Source organism: Dryas octopetala, chromosome 2 (genome assembly GCF_963921425.1).
Source record: "Dryas octopetala chromosome 2, drDryOcto1.1, whole genome shotgun sequence".
Lineage (NCBI taxonomy): Eukaryota > Viridiplantae > Streptophyta > Magnoliopsida > Rosales > Rosaceae > Dryas > Dryas octopetala.
Window position 1 is genome coordinate 4254379 of NC_141367.1, and position 12280 is coordinate 4266658.

A 12280-nucleotide genomic window follows, 5' to 3' on the forward strand; every position below is an offset into this window, starting at 1 on the left:
ATGATACTGACCTAGGGGGCCATTAGTGATTGTATGTACCGATTATATTTGTATATAATATTAAATTGTTACTACTTTGTATGGATATTTAGATATATAAATTTATTAATTTTGTCTTATATAGTTTTTGAATAAAGATTTTTTTTAAAATATTAAATTCAAATATATAATCTAAATAAAAAAAAAATTTTAAAAAAATAAATATGTTTAGGCAACGAACAAACACTCTTTGGGCGAGGAATAATTAATTTCGTCACCCAAAGCATGTTTAGGTGACGAACAATTTTGTCGCCTAAACATGCTTTGGGAGAGGAATAATTAATTTTGTCGGCCAAAGTATGTTTAGGCGACAAAATTGTTCATCGCCTAAACATGCTTTGGGAGAGGAATAAGAATTTCGTCGCCCAAAGTATGTTTAAGCGACGAACAATTCTGTTGCCTAAACATGCTTAGGAAGAGAAATAAGGATTTCGTCGCCCAAAGTATATTTAAGCGACGAATAATTTCACTGCCTAAACATTCTTTGGGGGAGGAATAAGAATTTCATCGCCCAAAATATGTTTAGGCGACAAACAATTCCGCCGCCTATACATTCTTTGGGAGAAGAATAAGAATTTCATCGCCCAAAGTATGTTTAGGCGACGAACAATTCCGCCACCTAAACATACTTTGGGCGACGAATAATATGTCTGTCGCCCAAAGTCTCTTCAGGAGACGAACCAAATTCGTCGCCCCAGGTATCCTTGGGCGACGGAATTTATTTGTTCGTCGCCCAAGACTTTGGGCGACCAAACTGTTGACGAAGACAGTTCGTCGTCCAAAAGTTTGGGCGACGAAATTCGACTTTGGGAGAGGAACTAGGTTCGTCACCCAAACTCTTTTTTCTTGTAGTGATAGTAAATTAAACATATTTCACTAATTTTTTTTATTGAACATATTACACTAAATTAAACAACCATATTAATTATTTAATTAAAAGTTACATATACCACTAGCATATTAATTATTCTCTTGTTCTTACTTATTTTGAAAAAAAAAACAATAAAATAAAAAGCCCAACTAAGTAGCCCACCAGCCCTTTTGACCACAAAAAAAAAAAAAAAAAAAAAGAAAAAAAAAAAAAAGTTGCCCACCAGCCCCACGCCCCCACACACAAATTTAAGTAAACCTATTATTATTTAATTAAAAGTTACATATACCACTAGCATATTAATTATTCTCTTGTTCTTACTTATTTTGAAAAAAAAAAAACAATAAAATAAAAAGCCCAACTAAGTAGCCCACCAGCCCTTTTGACCACAAAAAAAAAAAAAGTAGCCCACCATTCCCACGCCCGCACCCACAAATTTTAGTAAACCTATTATTATTTAATTAAAACTTACATATACCTCTAGCATATTAATTATTCTCTTGTTCTTACTTATTTTGGAAAAAAAAAAAAAACAATAAAATAAAAGCCCAACTAAGTAGCCCACCAGCCCTTTTGACCAAAAACAAAAGCCCACCAGCCCCACGCCCCCACCCACAAATTTAAGTAAACCTATTATTATTTAATTAAAAGTTACATATACCACTAGCATATTAATTATTCTCTTGTTCTTACTTATTTTGAAAAAAAAAAAAACAATAAAATAAAAAGCCCAACTAAGTAGCCCACCAGCCCTTTTGACCACAAAAAAAAAAAAAAAAAAAAAAAGTAGCCCACCAGCCCCACGCCCCCACCCACAAATTTAAGTAAACCTATTATTATTTAATTAAAAGTTACATATACCACTACCATATTAATTATTCTATTGTTCTTACTTATTTTGAAAAATAAATAAATAAATAAAAAGCCCAACTAAGTAGCCCACCAGCCCTTTTGACCACAAAAAAAAAAAAAAAAAAGTAGCCCACCAGCCCCACGCCCCTACCCACAAATTTAAGTAAACCTATTATTATTTAATTAAAAGTTACATATACCTAGGGGTGGGTTCGGTCCGGTTACCGAACCGAGAACCCCAAACCGGCAACCGACCGGACCCCCCTCGGTTGCCCCTTTTGGTTACCGAGACCGGAACCGAAATGCCGGTAAACCGGCACTCGGTCGGACCGGCATTTCGGGTCGGCTCGGCTCGGTATGGCCATTGACCGGCTTGAGTTAAGAGAGAGAGAGAGAGAGAGAGAGAGAGAGAGAGAGAGAGAGAGAGAGGAGAAGAGCAAGGGAACAGAGAGATGCCATCGGAGGTCGAACTGGGTGGCTTCGATTCGCCGCCTTGGGGAGTCGTCGGCGTGAGGGAAAGGTACCAAAATGACCGGCTCGATGAGAGGAATGAGTTCTGGGTGGTGGGAAGTCGCGAAGCCGTCGGAGCACAAAGATCGCCGGCAAAGGGCTCGGCTCTGCCCCAGCTCAGGTTGCCGCGATCCTTGCCTTTCTGGAAAATCAAAACACATGGGCAAAGAGAGGAGGGAGAGGCGAGCATTTCGGAGGTGGTCTCGCCTCCATTAGCCGCCGGACGACAGTGTATCGCCGATCAAAGGCACGACGAGAGAGAGAGAGCGTGACGTCGGGGAGAGAGAAAGTGAAAGTCAGAAATGAGAGAGAAAGGGGGAGTTGGCAGGAGAGAGAAGAGATGATTAAAAACTAAAAATAAAATGTTTTAAAAATTTAGACAATAGGATATTTTGGGTTTAGGGTTTAGGGTATTTTGGGGTTTGGGTGGGGTTTAGGGTTTGGACTTTGGGGTTTAGAGTTTTTACTTTGTATTACATATGTTTTATAATTTATATAAAACATTTTATATAATGCATTTCTAAACCCTAAACATTTATATAGACTATAGTTATTAGTTATAGACTATTATCATCTTATACCATACTAAACATTTTTATAGACTATAGTTATTAGTTATATACCAACTATAAATTATTGAATTATTATCAATTATAGTCTTAGGGTATATGGTATATAGGATATAATAAGCCTTATAATGTATATGATTTAAAAATTTTAAAATACATAATAGGGTTTAGGATTTAGGGTATGAGATATAGGAATAGGATATAGAGTTTAGTATTTAGTTTATAGTTATATGATATAAATTGTTTAGAATATGGTATAATATTAGTTTAGGGTATTTGTAATTAGTTTTTATATAGAAATGTATTATATAAATTAAAAAACATATAAATTATTAATTATGGGGTTTAGGGTATAGAAAGGGTTTAGGGTTTATAAATTTATATATTTTTTATATAAATTATAGAAATTTATATAAATGTATTATAGAAAGGTATTTTAGGGTATAGAAATGTATAAAAATGTAATATTTAAATTAAATGTTATATATACTCGGTTCGGTTCGGTAAACCAACGGTTTTAAGATCTGAAAACCGGAACCGGAACCGAACATACCGGTTCGGTTGGCAAACCGAGATCTCGGTACGGTTTCTCTCCGGTACGGTTATTTTCGGTATCGGTTGAAGCGGTTTCGGGTACGGTCTCGGTTTTTCGGTCAAACCAACCCAGCCCTACATATACCACTAGTATATTAATTATTCCCTTGTTCTTACTTATTTTGAAAAATAATAATAATAAAATAAAAAGCCCAACTAAGTAGCCCAAAAGCCCTTTTGACCACAAAAAACAAAAAAGTAGGCCACCAGCCCCACACCCCACCCACAAATTTAAGAAAGTAAACCTATTAATTAACCTACCCACCCACTTTTCCCAAGTTCTCAAGCACAAAAGCCCACCCACACTCTTCTTCAAAATACAACATGCAATGTGAGTTTGTGAAAGAGAGAGTGAGAGCAGAGAGCGAAAAATGCAGACAAAATTGAAAGAAAGCATACCTCAAATCTCAATGCAGTATGAACAAATCAATTGAGTTTGAACTTTGAAGGCTGAATTGAAGAGAAGCCAACTTGAAGTGAAGAAACAAAGAATGTGAGAAAGAGTTTCTGCATTTAAATTTTTAAAGTTTGCAGGAACCTATAAGATATGGATAGAAAATGATGGGAAAGAAAAGTTGGACAAAGTCAGATCGTGGAAGACAAGATGAGTGCTTGTTTGAATTTACTGGCCGATGAGAAATAATTACACTATTAGAAAAACACCGATATACATTAGTGCAAAACTGATGAATAATCTTCATTTCAACCGATGTTTCCAGAGGCGATATCTAATGTACCCTTTTAGACATCAGTTTTTAAACATCAACTTATAACTGATGTTTAATATATGTTTTAATATCGCATTATTTTTAATTTGATATTAATGATGGACCAAATACATCAGTTTATGTCATTTTCGATGAGTAAATTAAGTGAAACACATGTTAGATATATAGGTCATCATAAATTATTTTGGAACTGATATAAATTCCTATATTATACATCAGTTTTTGAATTTGTTTAGATATAGTAAGTCAAGTATTTCCAAGTATTTACATCATAATTAATATGATTAGACATTAGTTTTAATAAAACATTGATACGAAAGTTGTGTATGGTATCAGTATTGTTTTAAAATATGATATGTAATATCTCTAAAATTACAGTTTTTTGCATTAACTGATATCTTTAATTTTTTTCCCACAAAAAATAGTGATATGTAAAGTGTGGTATATATCAGTTTAATATGTGGACAAGTGATATAATTGATAATGGTACTTGAGTACCCAAGATAAAACCTGCTGACAATTTCAAAATACCCATGATTGCTTGCAATTTCACAATACACAAGTGCTTGCAAGTTAAAAATGCCTTCCTCTCATAAATGTATCATCCATACAATATCAAAATGATGAAAGTACTTGGTCAAATTTAGCCAAAAGAGATTACACAACTTAAACTAGCTAGCACATCTACTTAAGCTATCTTATTTCTTATTTCTTCTTTTCAAGCACTTGGTATTCAAAAATCTGCCACAATTTACAAAAATATAGGCATGGCAGCAACACTTGATCTAAACCAATTGTTCCTTTACAAAAAAATGGCATGGCAGCAGCACCTCATCAAAATTCCATAAGTAGCAACCCTTTATCTACAAATATGCAATATTCCTCCTTAACAAAATAATGGCATTGCAGCACTAGCTAACTATATTGATCTAAACAAAATATCAAGGGACCAAATACCAACATGCACATAATTCATGTTCACAAAGTTAACATCAATTCCTTCTTTGGCCTTTAAAAAGAAAATTAAATAATCCTGCTAGCTACTCAATTCCTATGGTCAGAGAGAAATTCGACGTATTCAGTTCAATTCAAAGATAAAAAATGCGTCCACCCAAAAAAGAAAAAGATAAAAAAGATAAGATAAACAATGAGAACAACACTAAATATATATAATATAACATAAATATAGCATAACCAGGTCAGACCCGTGGTCAAGCCATACCTCAAAAGCAGTCAATTGCTCAGTGAAAAATGGACTTGGCTGGAACATAGCAAAAATATGAAACTCAGTCAATATGAAGACAGATCTTGCAAATACAAAATAGAAAATCAATACAATATATCTAAAACATGAATATCGATCAGTATCTTCTTTTTTTGGGGCCAAAGAATATCATGAGTATCCTTTTAATATATATGTCTAGAACCTGAAAATGTTGAAATTTAACTTTTTAGCAAAAGGAAATCTATCCTTAAAAATCTGTTGGAAGTTCTACCAGGAAATCCACACCTCAACAAATAATTAACATTACATCATACTCAGAGGATCTAATATCAATAAATAAATAAAAAGAAAAAGAACAAGAGAAAAAGAACCAAGACATTAAGAAATCATATTCCAAATCAAAACAAACTGGCTCTGCCCATAGACAGTTTCGTTTTGATAGAAATGGTCAGATTGTAATACATTCAATAGCTTTGCTTTTGCTTTTGCTTTTGCTTTTAATTAGTTTCAAGAACAAGTTCTTCTACATTTTTAAAATAGCACATAGGGCTTCACTTTGATGATTCATATTGTAACAAGAAAATAAATAAATCCAAAGAAATAAACAATCGCCTGAAACATCTAGAAAACCAATTCAACAAGATTAAACACCCCATTTTCTTTTAGCTACCTATATATATAGAATAATGAAACCAAATGTATACCAGTACGGATGACGAATCAGGTGTAGTCCAAGTTTATCAGCAACCTCAGAAGCACACATGGCATTTGGAAGGTCTTTCTTATTAGCAAGGCCCAGCAGTGTTGCATAGAACTAGACCTTGATTGGTGTTAAAGAGAGGTTTCAGAAACAAACTGGATATTGAAAATATGCAAGAAAGGCTATATTTAGCTGGAGAAACTTACAATATAATTCTTGTTGGTTTAATTTTCTCACTTTCAAGCTTTCAACTTCACTCCTGTTGTTTTCCTGCATTTCATCATAATCAAACCATTCTAAGTTCTGGTGGACATATATAGCGAGACAATTAAACAGACTATAGTAACTAGACTGAACAATAATAAATTTATACAATTAGAAACTTTTCAATATTATGTAAATACCAACTATACTAATAGATCACCTGTATGTATATTATATAGAAATTAGATAAAACTAGGTTCCTCCACGGTATATCATTATTATTCGTTGGTTCTTTAAATTAATTCTTTAAGCTTTTAAAGTACTTAATTAAATATATAAAACTAGGTAGCGGTGCTTAATGTTTTCATGTCTACCCTAACCAACTTTCAAAAGTAATCCCCAAAGGTTTTTACTTTCTATTTCTCTTGGGGGGGTTCTATCACTACTACAAAAATCGTCATAGATGACATCTAAACAATGTCATCTTTGACATTTAATGACACCTTGTAAAAGAGTCAATTTCGTGAGAGACGGTGCAAGTCAAAAACATGTAAAATGTAACAATCACACTGTTACAAATCAAATAAGACGTATAAAATTGATCAGGAGGAAATAAGATGCACATAGTTCACTGACAAGTTAAGCAATAGAAAAATTAATAAAAGTTGAAACTCTAGAAAAGTGGGTGAACATACAAAAAGTTTCAGAATTTTCTGTTTGTGACGATGGGTCACCATGATTTCTCTATGCTCCAGATTGAATATTGTGGAGTTTCACAACCCACACTTGCCAGTTCCTTGTTCAAAATTAGCACCCATAATACTAACTGGAATATTTACAAAAATAAAAAAATAAAAAAATGAATGCACCCACACTAATTCACTAACTCAAGTAAGGGAGGACCAGTTTTAGCAACCATATTGCTTCTTCTTCACCCACCACAGAGTTTACATTATCTATTTCAATAGAGCCCCTGACATCAGATTTCTAGAAAAACGAAAGAAAATCAGAAGGAGATCAATTTGGTAACATATATACTAATATTAAACATGTTCATACATAATAGCTACAAAGCATTACCTGCAGATAATGGACTTAAAGAGGAAGATGGCAACGAGATAAACAAGACCCAGATAGGATATGATAGTAATAAAGCTGTAGGAGCAAGAATCAAACAAATTTAGATTTTAGATGATAGACCTTTAATTTCTGAGACAGAAGGCCATACACTGAGAAAAATGCAGAATTCAAGCTGTGTCAATATTGATCTCTTTTATTGAGGATTTGAAACCTGGCCTAATATTAATTATATCCTTTGTGAAGGAGGATGATAGTATTATAAATGTTCCAATTCCAAACACAAAAACCGATCTTGATATATCTTTTCCACATTATTAAATCCACTGAGAAAATAACAAGAACAAAAAAATTAAGAATTGAAAACATTTTACAGTAGAAGTTGCAAATCGGTGCCTGAAGCAAAAAAAGAAACCTCATGTGTTGTAGAAACTGATCAACAAAGAAACCTACAAATAAGCTTTCACACTTCAAAGAAACCAAAATAGCCACCACACGGTCATGTGTTCGGATTTAGGGTTTTTCGTTCCTTTCAATTTCATATCAATCCAGTACACAGAGACGTAGTGCATAAAGATGGGGCCAAGATTGATACCTGGGTTGAGGCTAACAACCGCCGGAGTCGCTGTAAACTCGCCGGAAAGCCGCGAGATTCTCTGTTTCGATACGCCGCCGTGCATTGTCGTCGAAACAAAAGAAAGGTACTAGGAGGTGCAGCGCACCGAGGAGAGAAGGTTGGTGGTGGTGCGACACCTTGCCGTCGCTAGAAACGGTGGATCGCCGGAAATGGGTTAGACGCTGTTTGGGTTCGAATCGATTTCTTGGCTGGGTGTTTGAGGAGACGGAGACCAAAGGGAGAAGGGGGAGGAGGAAGCGAGCAGCCCGGTGCCGGTCCCGTCGCTAGCCGCCGTCAGGCGGTGGCAGATCGAAGAGAAAACTCGGGGAGAGAGAGAAAAGAGAGATGTATAAAAAAAACGGGTGTCATCTATTTAACTTTCTGTAGTAGTGTATAATTATATCGGTAAGCTTGAGGATAAGCTCTGAGAATGGTGGACCATGCACTTTCTGCAGCTAACATCTACTCTACATCTCTGTACTGTTATATAATTTAGCGCGCACCATCTCTCATATCATATTTTGATCTAATTAATATGCAAGAACAAGGGGAAAGAAAAAGGAAGAGTACAGTTTGTATTTCACTCTTTATGACAAACATAAAAAAAAGACCCGGATGGTAGTTGTGGTTTGTACTTTGTACTGTTTAAAATAAATTAAGCTAGTATCCTACTTCAATTTTGTCAAAACTAACAGACACGGTGGTGTGTTAAAAACTATACCCACAAACCCCCACCCCCCCAAAAGAGAGAGAGAGAAATAATCAAATTTGTTAGCAATAAATTCAAAAGTATCACAAATATAAGTTAAAACCAAAAGATCTAAAGGGGAGACAAATAACAGGAAATCAAGCAAACAAATTCATATACAAACAGTGATACATTAGCACATAGCCAACTACAACAAATAAGATCATCATTATATAATTTACCCATTTTTTTCAATGTTAGTGCATCTAGAAAATTTCTAATAGATTAGAATTAACCTTCAATCCAAAAGGAAAATATACCCCCAAAGTAGACAAAACGTGACCTCTCGTCTCAAACTAGGAAGGTCCAAACACTTCAAACTCATTAGAATTATCATTCCAATTCAGACAATTATGTAGAATATCATTAAGTAAATCAATCATTGAGGATATATATACAAGTAATATGCAAGGTTATCAAAACAGTATATTAATTTCACATTTAAACTTATGACCAAGAAATAATTAATCCATGAATTTGGACAAGACAGTTCACACAATAAATTTCATAGAAAAATGACAGAAATCGTGAATTTATATATAACACATCTTCATTGTCATTAATTTATTAATTAATATTGGTGTATAGCATGAATAAATATATAACTCAATCATTTAGAGACACAAATGAGTAAGTAGAGATGACAACCAATATACGTACAGTACTTAAGAGTTAAGACCTTGTTTCAAGAAGCAAGTTGCCATAAGAAATTAAGCTATCAAATTTACTCCATAATTTGCATGGAAGAATAAAACAAACATTCCTTTATTTGGCAATATATAATTTATTGCTTAAGCTACTTAGATGATTAATATTTGTAAGAATCTAGTTTCTTCTTCTCTTCTATCATTTTTTCTAGAGAGAAAATAGATGGTGATGACACTACTACAAAAAACGTAATATACAACGGATTTTATCCGTTATATAAGTTGTCAAAATACCGTCGTTTAATCGACCGACGTCTATTGGGGTACCAATAGACAATGGGTAATATCCATTGTCTTTTAATCATTAATACAATGGTTTTAATTTAAAACCGTTGTATATACACCCTCAAAAACCAATGATTTAGGAGATACCGTTGTTGCGTACTTATCTAGACATCGATTTTTATTAAAAGACCGATGTGTACTAATAGTCGAGACAACGTTTTCTATACCCTAATGGATGTATTTTACAACTGTTTTAAGTATAAACATGAGGTGAAATAGTCATTAAGACAACGGTTTATGTATAATAACCGTTGTGTAAAATAACAATTTCAATTTGCTTTTGATGTATATAATGCTTTGGTACATCGGTTTTTATTGAAAACCGTTGTAGGATGACACTTTAAACAACGGTTTTAACCATATAAACATTGTGCAAGATAATAATTTCAATTTGATTTTGATGTATATAATGCTTTGGTACAACGATTTCTGTTGAAAACCATTGTAGGACGACACTTAGTACAACTGGTTTTAACCATATAACCATTGTGTAAGATAATATTTCAATTTGATTTTGATATATATAATGCTTTGATACATTGGTCTTTATTGAAAACCAATGCAATACAACACTTAGTTATAGTACACTAATACACGCTCATGCTCAGAATTAAACCAAAAGACTTTTCATAAATATAAGTAAGATTACATTACATGATAGGTTCCATAAGTGTGATCAGTTGTACAAAAAATACATTCAGTCAAACTAGCTTAAAAGAAGAGACACAAAAAAAAAAACCTAGTTTAACATAACACATTTACTTCCTTCCAACTTGACCCCCCTAAGTCATAAGCATATGCATCCATATCTGCCAGCTTCTTATTGCCAACTACAATCAAAACAAAACTAATAAGATACCAATGCAATGCAAAGCAATATTAGGCAAGTCATATGCAAGCTCTAAATAGAAGAATTGAAAACACTATTATAATCCTTGATAATTTTGTATATTTACACATCGATATCTTCTTGGGTATAAGTGTTGTCCTTCCTCCTCCCCATACCTTTTAAAGTAGCTGCCCCAACTCCAAAGCTCTAAGAAAACTAACAAAGTCCGTGTAAAAGAGCACAAACACACACAAAGTTACATTTAAATAAACTTCAGAGAAATTTCAAAAAGATACAAATATTCACTTATTTGGTCAAGTAAGAGAGTTTTGGAAGAAGGAAAATCCACTAACTTTTTGTATCTTGACCAAATATTATTGGGTCTATGGATTTTTTTCATTGTTGGGTTTCTCATTTGTAGATAAGTGAATATTTTTATCTTTTTGAAATTTCTGTAAATGATCATTACTACAAAGTCTGTGCACAAATCATGTTTGGTCTATTTATCCAAATCTATATATGTGCAAGTGAACTAAAATAACTATATATACTGGACCTAAAAAAAATTATATAATCTTATCACCTTTCAAAATTTTTACTGATTAAAAAATGCAAGAGATGTAAATGAAGAAGTTGTGAAAAAATGACAATCACCTACTAGAGTTTAAAGCATATATGGAACAAATTATTGTAACTGGAGTTCAATTTTTCCTTCTATCTAATTGTAAGTTCATAAGTTTTCATTTTCCTTCTACATGAATCCTCAAAGGAAACGCTACAATAATTATTAATTTGATCCAATACCTAGTCTAAACATATAAACCTATAAGCCTACACAATTAAGAGTGACAAACAAATTTATATTCATGTATAATCTATTCCAAAAGAAAAGCACCTTCAACATAAATGAGAATTATAAATACATTATGACAGGAGAAGATAAAACACAAATTTTATTAGACCTTGGTCGTTGTCCTATCAAAGCATGCATCATTTGGTACAATAAACACATACCAATTGATTGTGAATTTTTTGACTACAGGTTGTTGAAAGACCAGCTACAATAACTTTAGCATCAACCTCATCCTATAAAGCAACCATGGTAAAATGAGTAAAGCAGTTAGACATATCATATAGGCATATATACATGCAAACATAAGGATAGTGGACCTGTCTGAAATCCATTAAAGGATAGATCAAACATATCATATAGACATATCAATATCCATATATAACTGCAGGGAAGAAATAAAATCAATCATGTTTTGGATCAAAATCTTATCATGTACAACAATTTCATATGTGCAAACATATTATAAAGACTGTTATAACATTGAACCTGTCTGAAATCCACTAGAGGATAGATTATTTGCTGACGCAAGAAAATTTCTAGCTGCAGCATTCACAAGTATGTCAGCCTACCAAAATCCTGGAAAGTTGATTTCACCACTCTTTTTGCATCTTTCTTCGGAACATCCCCCTCAAAGCCAACAACCTGAAACAAAGGAAACAAAAAAAGATAGAAAAACATAATATCTTGAGCTATATATATATATAAATTTAGTAAGCCAATATCAAACATGTTTAGAGTAGAAAGAAAAAGTCATATATATGCTAATCTAATAGAATACGTCAAAAATATTCCACACACACACACACACACACACACATATATATATATATAGATCATAAACTAACAGTTGTTACATACAACTTGTTTACTGCA

The 12280-nt window shown here is 33.2% G+C and overlaps 1 long non-coding RNA gene across 1 annotated transcript; it reads right to left on the reverse strand.

The window, feature by feature from the left end:
- Nucleotides 1–4710: 4710 nt before the first annotated feature.
- LOC147292594 (uncharacterized) lies at nucleotides 4711–8475 on the reverse strand. Its single transcript, XR_015120643.1, has 6 exons — nucleotides 7965–8475; nucleotides 7373–7447; nucleotides 6988–7279; nucleotides 6295–6358; nucleotides 6093–6208; nucleotides 4711–5424 (listed from the first exon to the last, which is right to left on the reverse strand). It is a non-coding gene; the product is annotated as an uncharacterized LOC147292594 (long non-coding RNA).
- Nucleotides 8476–12280: the final 3805 nt, after the last annotated feature.